We start from the raw sequence: 10371 nt of genomic DNA, 5'->3' as shown, positions 1-10371 counted from the left end.
ATTGTGTTTATTTATTAATGACCTGGTTGTATGTAAAATTAAGGATTAAATTTGGCGAAATGCGAAGTGTGGGTGACGCTGGGAAATTGGCAGCATTAGAGGGGAGGGATGTATATTATATATTTATACAAAAAAAATCTAGAGGTTTCATTTTCACCCTCCTCACCAGTGAGGCTGAGTCGTTGATTAATGGGGCCAGATGTCAGACAGCAATGTTCAAGACCATGTTAAGGAGGAATGTGTGTATGTTGTCTGGGAGGAAGCAAGATCTGTTTTTCTCAGGCAAAGGGTTACTCAAAAGGTATCAGAAGGAAATGTTTGAAAATTGATGAACGACTATGATGGATAGATAGAAAGAAGAGGATTTACTCTACTCAACTATTTTGAGGACAAGTTATAACAATGTATAAAAGCTATAGCAGAAATTGGTAATTGAACAGGTGATGTGTAAGGAGAAAGGGATGAATGTATTTTGAAAAGATAGCTGGAAAAGTTATTTTATTGGGAGCAGCAAAGGAGGGAGGAAAATAGAGGAGACATCTGGGGGGGTGGGAAGTCAACTTTTAATTTTATATTGAATTTGTATTAATTTGGTGACAATTTGTTAAAAATTATGGAATATCAATAAAAATAATTGGCAAAAAGCACCTCTAGCCACCATCGCTGCATGAGCATCCTCAGTTACCACCAAGTCATTGTACTTGGTCCTTCACAGGGAGTGCAATCTGGTCAGACCTTGTGGGGGGCTGGACTATATTTTTTTGGGGAAATGAACAAATTCCTATACCCCACAAATAACCCAGAGATGCATTTTAAATAAAAGCACATTCTACTCATGTAAAAACACTAGGCAGGCCCCACAAATAACCCAGAGATGCGTTTTAAATAAAAGCACATTCTACTCATGTAAAAACACGATGATTCCCGGGCCATCCGCAGGCCGGATTGAGAAGGCAATTGGGCCGGATCTGGCCCCCGGACCTGAGTTTGCATACCCATGCTCTAGGACGTTCACTCCCTGGAGGCCCTTCATCACCCTAAAGAGCTCCATTGGGTGACAATGAGCAGATGCAATAGTGATGGCAAAATATTAACTCTGCAGCCATCATTGTCACAGGGTAAGTCCATAAATGGGTTCTTATATGTCAAACAATGTGGTAGGAACCAGGGAATAGCTAAGAGCAACATCCACTTCTAGAGATTCTCTTGCCATTAGGCAGAATGAAGCAGCAGCCTCAGTTGAGTGTCACAAAAGGGTAGTGAAATTATTAGTTATTTAAATTTTTATTATTGCATTTCTACTCTCAGGGAGAAATATTTGTGGGACTTTCCATCTGAGGTGCCAAAAAAACCTTGGCATGCCTTTAGTAATATGTCACTTGATTTGAGGGTTGGCGTTGGTGTTTGCTATTCTATGTGAGACAGCAAAAGTGTCACAGACCATCCCTGATGAACTTTGTAACTGCCTTTACTTTATAGCTGGTTGGGAAAGCACAGAGGTTGTTTGATGTTGTATCAACTGCAGGATCTTAATAGACCAGCTGGAACCAGGATTAAGGAAGCATATGGTGTTTAGGGAGTTCTCACATAAATGCATGTTTTGTAGTTTGGAAGTGTGCCTTCTGTATCCACCACTCCTAAAACAAATACAAAGTTTTATTAGAAGTGGCATGGGACAACCTTCACTACTTTGGTCTTGTGCTAGGAAAATGCATGCCTGCGCTTGTGTAATCCCTTTTGTGACCTGTGTTGGCTTTCCTCATACTCTGGCTAGCCTTTATTTGTCTTTCCTTTGAATAATAATAAGCAATACTATATATTGATTGCAACAATACTCAGAAGATGGTTTCTGCACCAGCATTAAGGAGGGCAATGTCCTGCATTTTGTTACCCTGCTCTGTTTATTTATCACATTTACATCCCACCTTTCCCGAAGGACCTCAAGGTGGCTTACATCATTCTCTTCCTCCCCATTTTATCTTCACAACAACCTGGTGAGGGAGGTTAGGCTAGGAGTGACTAAGTGGTCCAAGGGCACCCACTGAGACTCATGGCTACTTGGGGATTTGAACCCTGGTCTCCCAGGTCCTAGTCCAACACACTAACCACTACACCACACTAGGACACTGCCAACAGGCACACACACCTTCATGCTTTGAGGCAGCCTTTATACCAAAAATGCATGGTTGGGTATAGACAGAAATTAATGCAATACCATACAGCACTTAGACTAGTAGAATCTTGATCCTTGGTAAAATCTTCTAGTGTATGAGGCAGGGGTTCCTAGCCTTTTTGGGCCTGGGGACACATTTAAAAATCTTTAAAAAAAACTAAAAAAACTGTTGTGGGCACCACAAAATACTCATTTTGGAGAAGAAAAACTAGTGATGCTCAGAAGCCCACTCCTCAGCTGGCAAAATGTCTGCATACCCAAAAACAAAGAAGGCACAGACAAAAGAGCAAGCAACAGCCTACAAACAACCAAAAAATAAAATAACTCCCTTCTCAATTAAAAAAAATAAAATAAAATTGGGAGACTCAGGGTTCATACTGGGGACCCCTGACATAAAGTCTAACAGCAGCCACAATTCACCAGCATTCTTTGAGGAAGTTGGATGTACAACTAATAATTAATAGGTACTCCTAGGCACTCAACATTTTTTCTTAAATAGATAAATGCATATTCTTCTGCAAAAAGCACAGCTCTGGGTTAAAGTTGCACCCCCTCCCTGCCCCATGCTTCTCTGCCTTTAGCAGCTGTGTTTATAAGTAGAATTTAGCAGGCAGAGAGGTTTTTGCCCCTGTCACTGTATTTCCATGCCAATAAAAGCTGTGTTTGCTACATTTCTGATGGTCCCATAGCTACCAAAAAAGCACAGGGGAAAAGCTGGCAAGCAGCAACCCTATCTCTGTGCAAATTAGTCATTCACAGTGCGACTGAAAATGGATAATGAGGCATTTTGCTCCTAGAGCATGTGGCATCTTTGCAAATCTTATCTGTCAGAGCTGGATATGATTTCAGAGGGATGGACTTCCTCTTGTTACAGGTACTGATTCTGATTAAGCAGTGATGCACAACCCAGGATCTTTGCTATAAAGCAGCACACCACTTTCATTCCTCACAGCTTGCAAACTGTGTAGGAGATGCAGTGCGGATCCCTTCTGTAATGTGCTTTCTATTACATAGACCAGATTTCTCAGCTGTGGGCTGGGATGCCTTTGGAAGCAGGTTGCCACATAAACAATATTCTCATATTAAAAAAAAAAAATTCCACACTTAATATATGTTTGGAGAGAATAATTTCACAGGTTGCTTAGGAGCATTCACATGATAAAAATAAAAGCAGCAGTGTATCCAGAGAAGGAAATGTCCTGCAAACAAAATGCAAGACAAAGCAATCTGGAATGTTAAGAAAGGGGGTCGGTTATTTCTTTGTTCCCTCCTTCCATCCCAGTTTAGCAGCGTATCACTTTTAGAGGAATAAAGCCATCTGGTGTCATATAATCCAAGGACTGAAGATCTGTCTGCAGGCATATTAGAGTATAATTAGATGAAGGGATGGAGGGGAGGGCAGGATGCACAGCAAATGAGCAGAGCTTCCTGGAGTGTGGTTTTCAGGATGCCTGCCTTCCTTGGCCTTCCTGTATGTGTGGGGAAGATAAATAAGAAAGGATTGTTGCCCTTGTGAAACATTAACTTTGATCCTTTCCTTCCAGTGCTGCTTTTAAACTCTTCAGGAAGTAATGGAAAACTCAATGAGTTGTCTGTCTTGCTGCCACACTCTGTGATTGCTGCTGGAATAGCCTTCTACCCTTTGCCAAGCCTTCTCCCACCAGACCCACTTCTCCTGAAAACCACAATTTCTCCCTCATCTTTTACAAACAATTCACCTCCCTACCTACCTCACTGCATCACTTTGGGCAGCTCCTGCCTTTTCCTCTGGCTTTTGCCCTTGTCCTCTATTTTAGGTTTTGCAACAGTCATTCATTTTTAAGGCACAGAGATTAGAAGTTAATTTATTTGCTGGAATGGGCAAAGACATTCATTTCTGTGCACGTGAATGGCAACACAAGTGGAATGCACACTGCAAATACAGACAGGCGGGGGCGGAGGAAGGGGGTTTGGTGGGTGCAGGCTGCTCTGGGTATCGCCACTGATGGGGGTGACAAAATGCCGGGCGGCACTCACCACGGGGCCTGCAGTGCACCCGAGCTACAAATCTCTCCTGGGAGATACGCGGTGGCTTGTGTGCACGCAGGTTCCGCACTGCCCAGACTGTCCACCTCCTGCCTCCCCTCCAGCTGTAGGACAGCTGAGTGGGAGGAGGCAGGCAGACTCCAGAGGCCCTGTGGTGCACCCCACCGCTATGAGCAGCTCACTCTCGCCCTGCTCTCGCCCCATGGGCGGCTCACCTCGCCCCATCCCTATGGGCGGATCGCTACGCCCCAGGTGCCTGAGCAGCTTCCTCCTACACTGTGGACAGGGAAGATGTGCCAACCTCTGTGCTGAGAAAAGTAATTTTTAGAGCATTCCTTCGAACAGAGATGGGGAGCTTGTGGTCCTCCAGATGATGTTGAACTACAATAACCATCATCTCTGACCACTGGCCATGCTGGCTGGAGCTGATAAGAGTTGAAGTCCATTAGCATGTAAAGCACCATAGGTTCCCCATCTCTGCCTGCCTTAGATAATAATTGAGAAGCAGTTCGAACATGTAGAAAGGGCATGTAGTAGACTCTATCCTGAGGTAGAGATTACTGTGTTCCTTGCAGTTTGGGAATATTCAGATGTATAATTCTCCATCCTATCATATGAAACAATGCGGTTTTTACAAGGTGGTACCACTTGGCTTCCCTGCTTATATGAAACAGCCCTTAGAATTTAGTTTGAGTCTTCTGGGGAGGCTTTGAAAGCAGGGGAAATGTGTTTAATACTGGGGAGTTAGGTTCCAAGTGGCCTTTCACAACATTCAGTCCCCAGATGTTGTTGGTCTACAACTCCCATCATCCCTAGCCATCATGTCTGGTGGTGGAAGTTGTAGTCTTGCAAAAACTGAGGACACATGGTTGGGAAAGGCTGATTTAGGGTCAGTTGTCTTTCTGATGTTTTCTGGAGCAGCTGAAGTTTACGAGGACAGACTCACATGCAATGCATTTATTACAGCATGATACCAGACATAGATAGCTGAAGCGACATCTATCCAGGAGGGGGCAGCTGAAACAGATAAAACATGGTTCATGCCACAGAAGATGCTTCACCCTCCAAAATAAGGGTAGGATCTCACAGCATTCCCAAGCTGCAAATGTGATAATTGGCAACACATCTCAAATCCTCTGCTCTGCAGGATCTAGGACATATTTTTCACCATGCTTTATTTGCAGCAGTAAGTTCAATTAAAAACATATAAGATTAAATACTTGGGATTCTGAAATAGCCACAGGATTGTGGGCTAAATTTCAGACTCTTAACATGTAGACTCTTAACTACAATCTCAACTAGTGCACCAGATTTCAGATCTCCGAAACTTAATACAGGATACTTCCATATAAATAAGGAGTGATTTAAGTGCTTGCCAGAAGATGTCCCCAGAGAGTTGATAAATGGCTGCTTTGTATATTGCAAAAGACAAAGGAGACTGTACAGAGAACAGTGCTTGAGTTTGCTTGAGATTAAGGAATAGCAGTACATACTCTTCATGTGACAAGCTACCAAAATCCTTAAAGTTCTTCCATCACTAGGCAGCTAAATATGTTTGAAATAGTGCTAAATATGTTTGAAAACAATTCTACCTCTGAGATGGATCTTCTCTCCCTTATCTTGTTCTGCTACAACAGTGCAATTATTAGTGTGTCTGCAGAACTAAATATTACTAAATATTAGCTTTTACTATTGGAAAGGGGTTTGATGGTTGTAAATGCTGATAGTGTTTTGAACTAACTAGTCTAAAATTATGTATTTATATCTACCTGCACAAAAGAGCACTATTCTCAGATAGCTGTACATTATTTAATGCAAGCAGGGGTGCTTTCTCACAGCAATATTTCTGCTGATGGTACTGTACTAAAACTTAGGAAGCTCATATGTGTTTTTACTTGCTTTAGTTTGTAAAGTGTTTGCTCTTATTTTGATTCTGATCTTTCTTTTCTGTTCCTATCCATTATTTGCCTTTGTTTAGATTGTACATTTTTAGCAATTATGTGGTTTGCTTCCCAGGTTGTAAAGTAGCATTTACATTGACTGTGCCACAAAAACAATAAATAACACAAATGTCCGAATCTGCACCATACTTTCTATATGTTAGTTGTTTAATTGTAAATAATATGTTGACAGAATATACAAATCTGTGGCTAGATGGGAGAAAATATCAGTTCCTCTCTCTGGAAAAAGTAGAACTGTGTATGTGTGTGCATTTTACATCTATGGTATTTTCCACTCATACATTAAAATAAACTGAGTTTCAGAACAGATTTTAATAAAGGCTGATGTAGTCCATAAATGGAAGGGGGGACAAGATCATGCAGTGAACAGCTGCTTTCCTGTATTTTTTAGAGCAGGTATATATTGGCTGTGCACCTCTATCTTTGTTGTTGTTTTCTTTCCTTTCATTTAAATATTAACTAACTGGCCATTTTTAAGTACTGTAAGTGGAATCACTACACCATTCTCAAAGGATTTTAATTCCAGATACAGTACCTGTAAACACTTGAATTGTTCACTCTTTTGAACGCTAGATGTCACTATCCTTCAATGTTTCATAGCACTGCCCTATACTGTACTGTGTGGTCTAAACCACTGAGCCTAGGGCTTGCCAATCAGAAGGTCGGCGGTTCGAATCCCCACAAAAGGGTGAGCTCCCATTGCTCACACCCTGTTCCTGCCAACCTAGCAGTTTGAAAGCACGTCAAAGTGCAAGTAGATAAATAGGTACTGCTCCAGCGGGAAGGTAAATGGCGTTTCCGTGCTCTGCTCTGGTTCACCAGAAGTGGCTTAGTCATTTTGGCCACATGACCCGGAAGCTGTACGCCAACTCCCTCGGCCAGTAAAGCGAGATGAGCGCTGCAACCGCAGAGTTGTCCGCAACTGGACCTAATGGTCAGGGGTCCCTTTACCTTTTTACATCTCTTTTCAGAAATAAGTCTCACTGAGTTTGGTGGGACTTGCTCCCTGGTTAGTGGATACAGGACTGCAGCCTCAGTGTACTCACCACAAGCCTAAGCACAAAGTCTGTTGAATTCAGAGGTGCTTACTCCCAAGAAAGTAAGGTTGGGATTGCAGCCAGAGCTATTATTAACTGATCTGCTGATACTAACAGGGATATTTAAACTTGAACCAAGAACAAAAACATGTGAACAACCCCAAATGCTGCTAGAGAGCTGCATAAAATTCCTGAGAAATTTGATTTGTAATCTGGATATCAAAGGACCTAGCAGAAAACAGAAATCTGACTTTTATAGAGAAGCCCTGATAGACTATGGCAACAACGCTTTGTACAGAAGGGATCTATGCCTCTTTATAACTACCACACTACATACCCACCCAAGATCACATTTTCCCCCTCTTTAGAATTCACCCACCCTATTGATAAATATTAATTGAAAGGTGGACAGAATGTATCCTTTTAATTCACCACCTCAGTTATGCGTACCAAGAGGAGCATACTAAGATGTATTATGGGATAACTGTTTTGCATTATGCTAGGTGCATAATCAGGTAAGTCTCTGCTGCTGTGGGTATCTATTTTGAGTTGGAAACCTGAAGAGAAGGGCAGTTATCATGTTTCAAAGCTGTAACAGATATTTTTGTAACACCAGAGTACAAAGTGCTTTGCAGTTCTTATTCTGTTCATCCTCACTGCTACAGTGAGAAGCAAATTAGGATTGGAGTTAGTGACTTACCTAAGGGTACTCAGTGATCAGGAACTGAATTTATGCAGCCCACTGCTCCAATATTGATTCAAAGTCATAGTAGTATAGTTGGTACATTGATGCATGAGGTTTTCTTCTTCTTTTGTGGGTGTAGGGTAGTCATATTACATATGTGCATCATGAAGCCCAGCTGTTTTAATAGGACATATAAATAAAAATGATAAGTTTCTTAAATTATCTGCATATACCAGTCATAACTTTTGGTTGTGACAAAAATAAGAGATGTTCAGACTTAAAATTTGAACCATTGTAATGTATTTTGCATGGGCCAGTACTTGATGACTATTTGGAAGTTGCAGCTGTTTAAAAATGTGACTTTCTAATTACTGTCTATCACTAGCCACTGGGGGTCATGGTGTGATATGGGAATTGTAGAAATATCTTCATTGGTTGCTAGTTCTTCTGGAAATAATTAGAAATGCTGGTTTCTCAAGTCCTAAGTGATCCAGGATCAGGTTACTTTGAGGAGTGTTTTCTCCTATGCATATTCACTCAGGTGAATCCTGAATGACTCTTATAAATCCCTGACCTTAGTGCCACATCCACTAGGTTGTGCACCTTGAAAGTTAGGTTGCTGGCTGGTGAGAACAAAGGCCCCCCCCGAAGCCCCCACCCCAACTGCAGACACACAGGCACATAGTTAACACATGATAGTTTTTAATGTTTGACTTGATTGGATGTTGCTTAATTAGTGTCTTATATACTGGGTATATAAGAGGTAAGTCTGCCTCTTGACATCTGCAGTGCATTTTCAATATAATTGCTATCCATGTTAAATAATAATTTTAAAAAACCTGAAGCACAACATTTCAAAACACAAAGCAAGATCTCTTTCATGGACAGGTAAGGGAGCAATAATGTGTCTTAATTCTATCTTTACATATTTGGAGCAGATGACATTGTTGCTGAGGCAGTGTGATTCACTGGGCAGAGTGGTGTGGATGGATCTCCTGTGTTACAGTGCCGTTTCATCTAAAGATTCCCTTCATTATCTTCTTGAACAAGAAACTAAAGTCTTATGCTCATATGAAAATAATTTCCACATTTTAAAGATGAATGAGGACAGTAATGCACATCGCATTTTAATAAGAGCACTACCAACCAGATACACAGTGCAAATGAGGCAAATTGGCCTCGTACTGTAAGTGTAACTTTCATTGCTAGGCAATGGACACACAGAACTGCCATTAATTTATGTATCTTAATATGCTAATACAGTGGTACCTCCGTTTAAGAACAGCCCTGTTTATGAACGATTTGGTTTACGAACGCTGCAAAACCGGAAGTAGTGTCCTGGTTTGCGAACTTTAACTCTGTCTAAGAATGGAATCCAAATGGTGGAAGGGCACCGGCGGCGGGAGGCCTCATTAGGGAAACAGTTTCGGTTTAATAACAGACTTCCAGAACAGATTAAGTTCATAAACCGAGGTACCACTGTAGTTGGTTGCTGTCCTTCTGTCTCAGGAGACAATGGAAGAGTGCACCTTCAGGGGTGAAGTCAGATCATTGGAGGGTTACAGTGCTGATGCAGCTGTAGAGACTGATATGAGAGAGACATGTTTTGGTGCAGGTGGGGCAGATGAAGGCATCTGGTTGTGCTGATGCAGCTGTACCATGGTGTCTCTTATTTCTGTGCTCCTCCCAGTGATCATTCCTTGACTGATCACTGCTGTGGATACTCACTGCTGTCTCCAGACACTGTGGGTCGTCTGCGAGGGATTACCACACAGCACAGTTAATGTTGCCAGCCTTCTTGTCACATTTGCATACACCTTTGTAATGCACGTCCTTGGGGAACCTGCCATTTTCCATTCTGTGGACATGACCAAGCCAGTGTAGATCTTGCAGAGACAGGAGTGCAAACATGCTGGGAATGTGGGCAAGGCAACTATGGCAATACCAAGATGAAGGGTTACCAGGTTTATGTGTTGAGCGCACAGTTTTATGGCAGTGAGACCTGGGCAACTTGCACACACCAGGACCAATGCCTCAACGCCTTCCACATGTGCTGTGTCAGGAAGATTTTGGGCATCTCATGACACAGTAATACACAAATTAACCATTATTATTACGCGTGCACGTGTGTATTTTTATTACTAGAAACGCTGCTGCATATCCAAACGCCCACTCAGCAAATCTTGATCCCACCCCATCCCCCACCCCCGTCCAGCGCCCAGGCAGTTCATGACTCTTCACTGTCTCTCAGCACTAATTAAGGTCTGAGCCCGTGTTGACAGCTGTATTATCCCTCCTCCCGGGTAAACAGTTCAGAATTGGCTCCCAGGCTTTGCAGTCTCTGGTAAGCACATTCTCATTGGCCTGACGCCCTGTTTATCATCCGCCTTCGACTGACGGCCAATAGTTCTGAAGCTCCCCTAGCAACCCGCCTTCTCCTCCTCCTCTCCCCCCGCCATTCGTTCTTCCCCGTCCTTTCGCTGGCTTCGG

This window comes from Podarcis bocagei, assembly GCF_964188305.1.
Source record: "Podarcis bocagei genome assembly, chromosome: 5".
Classification (NCBI taxonomy): domain Eukaryota; kingdom Metazoa; phylum Chordata; class Lepidosauria; order Squamata; family Lacertidae; genus Podarcis; species Podarcis bocagei.
The sequence above is the reverse complement of the archived record's forward strand: the minus strand, read 5'-3'. Positions refer to the sequence as shown.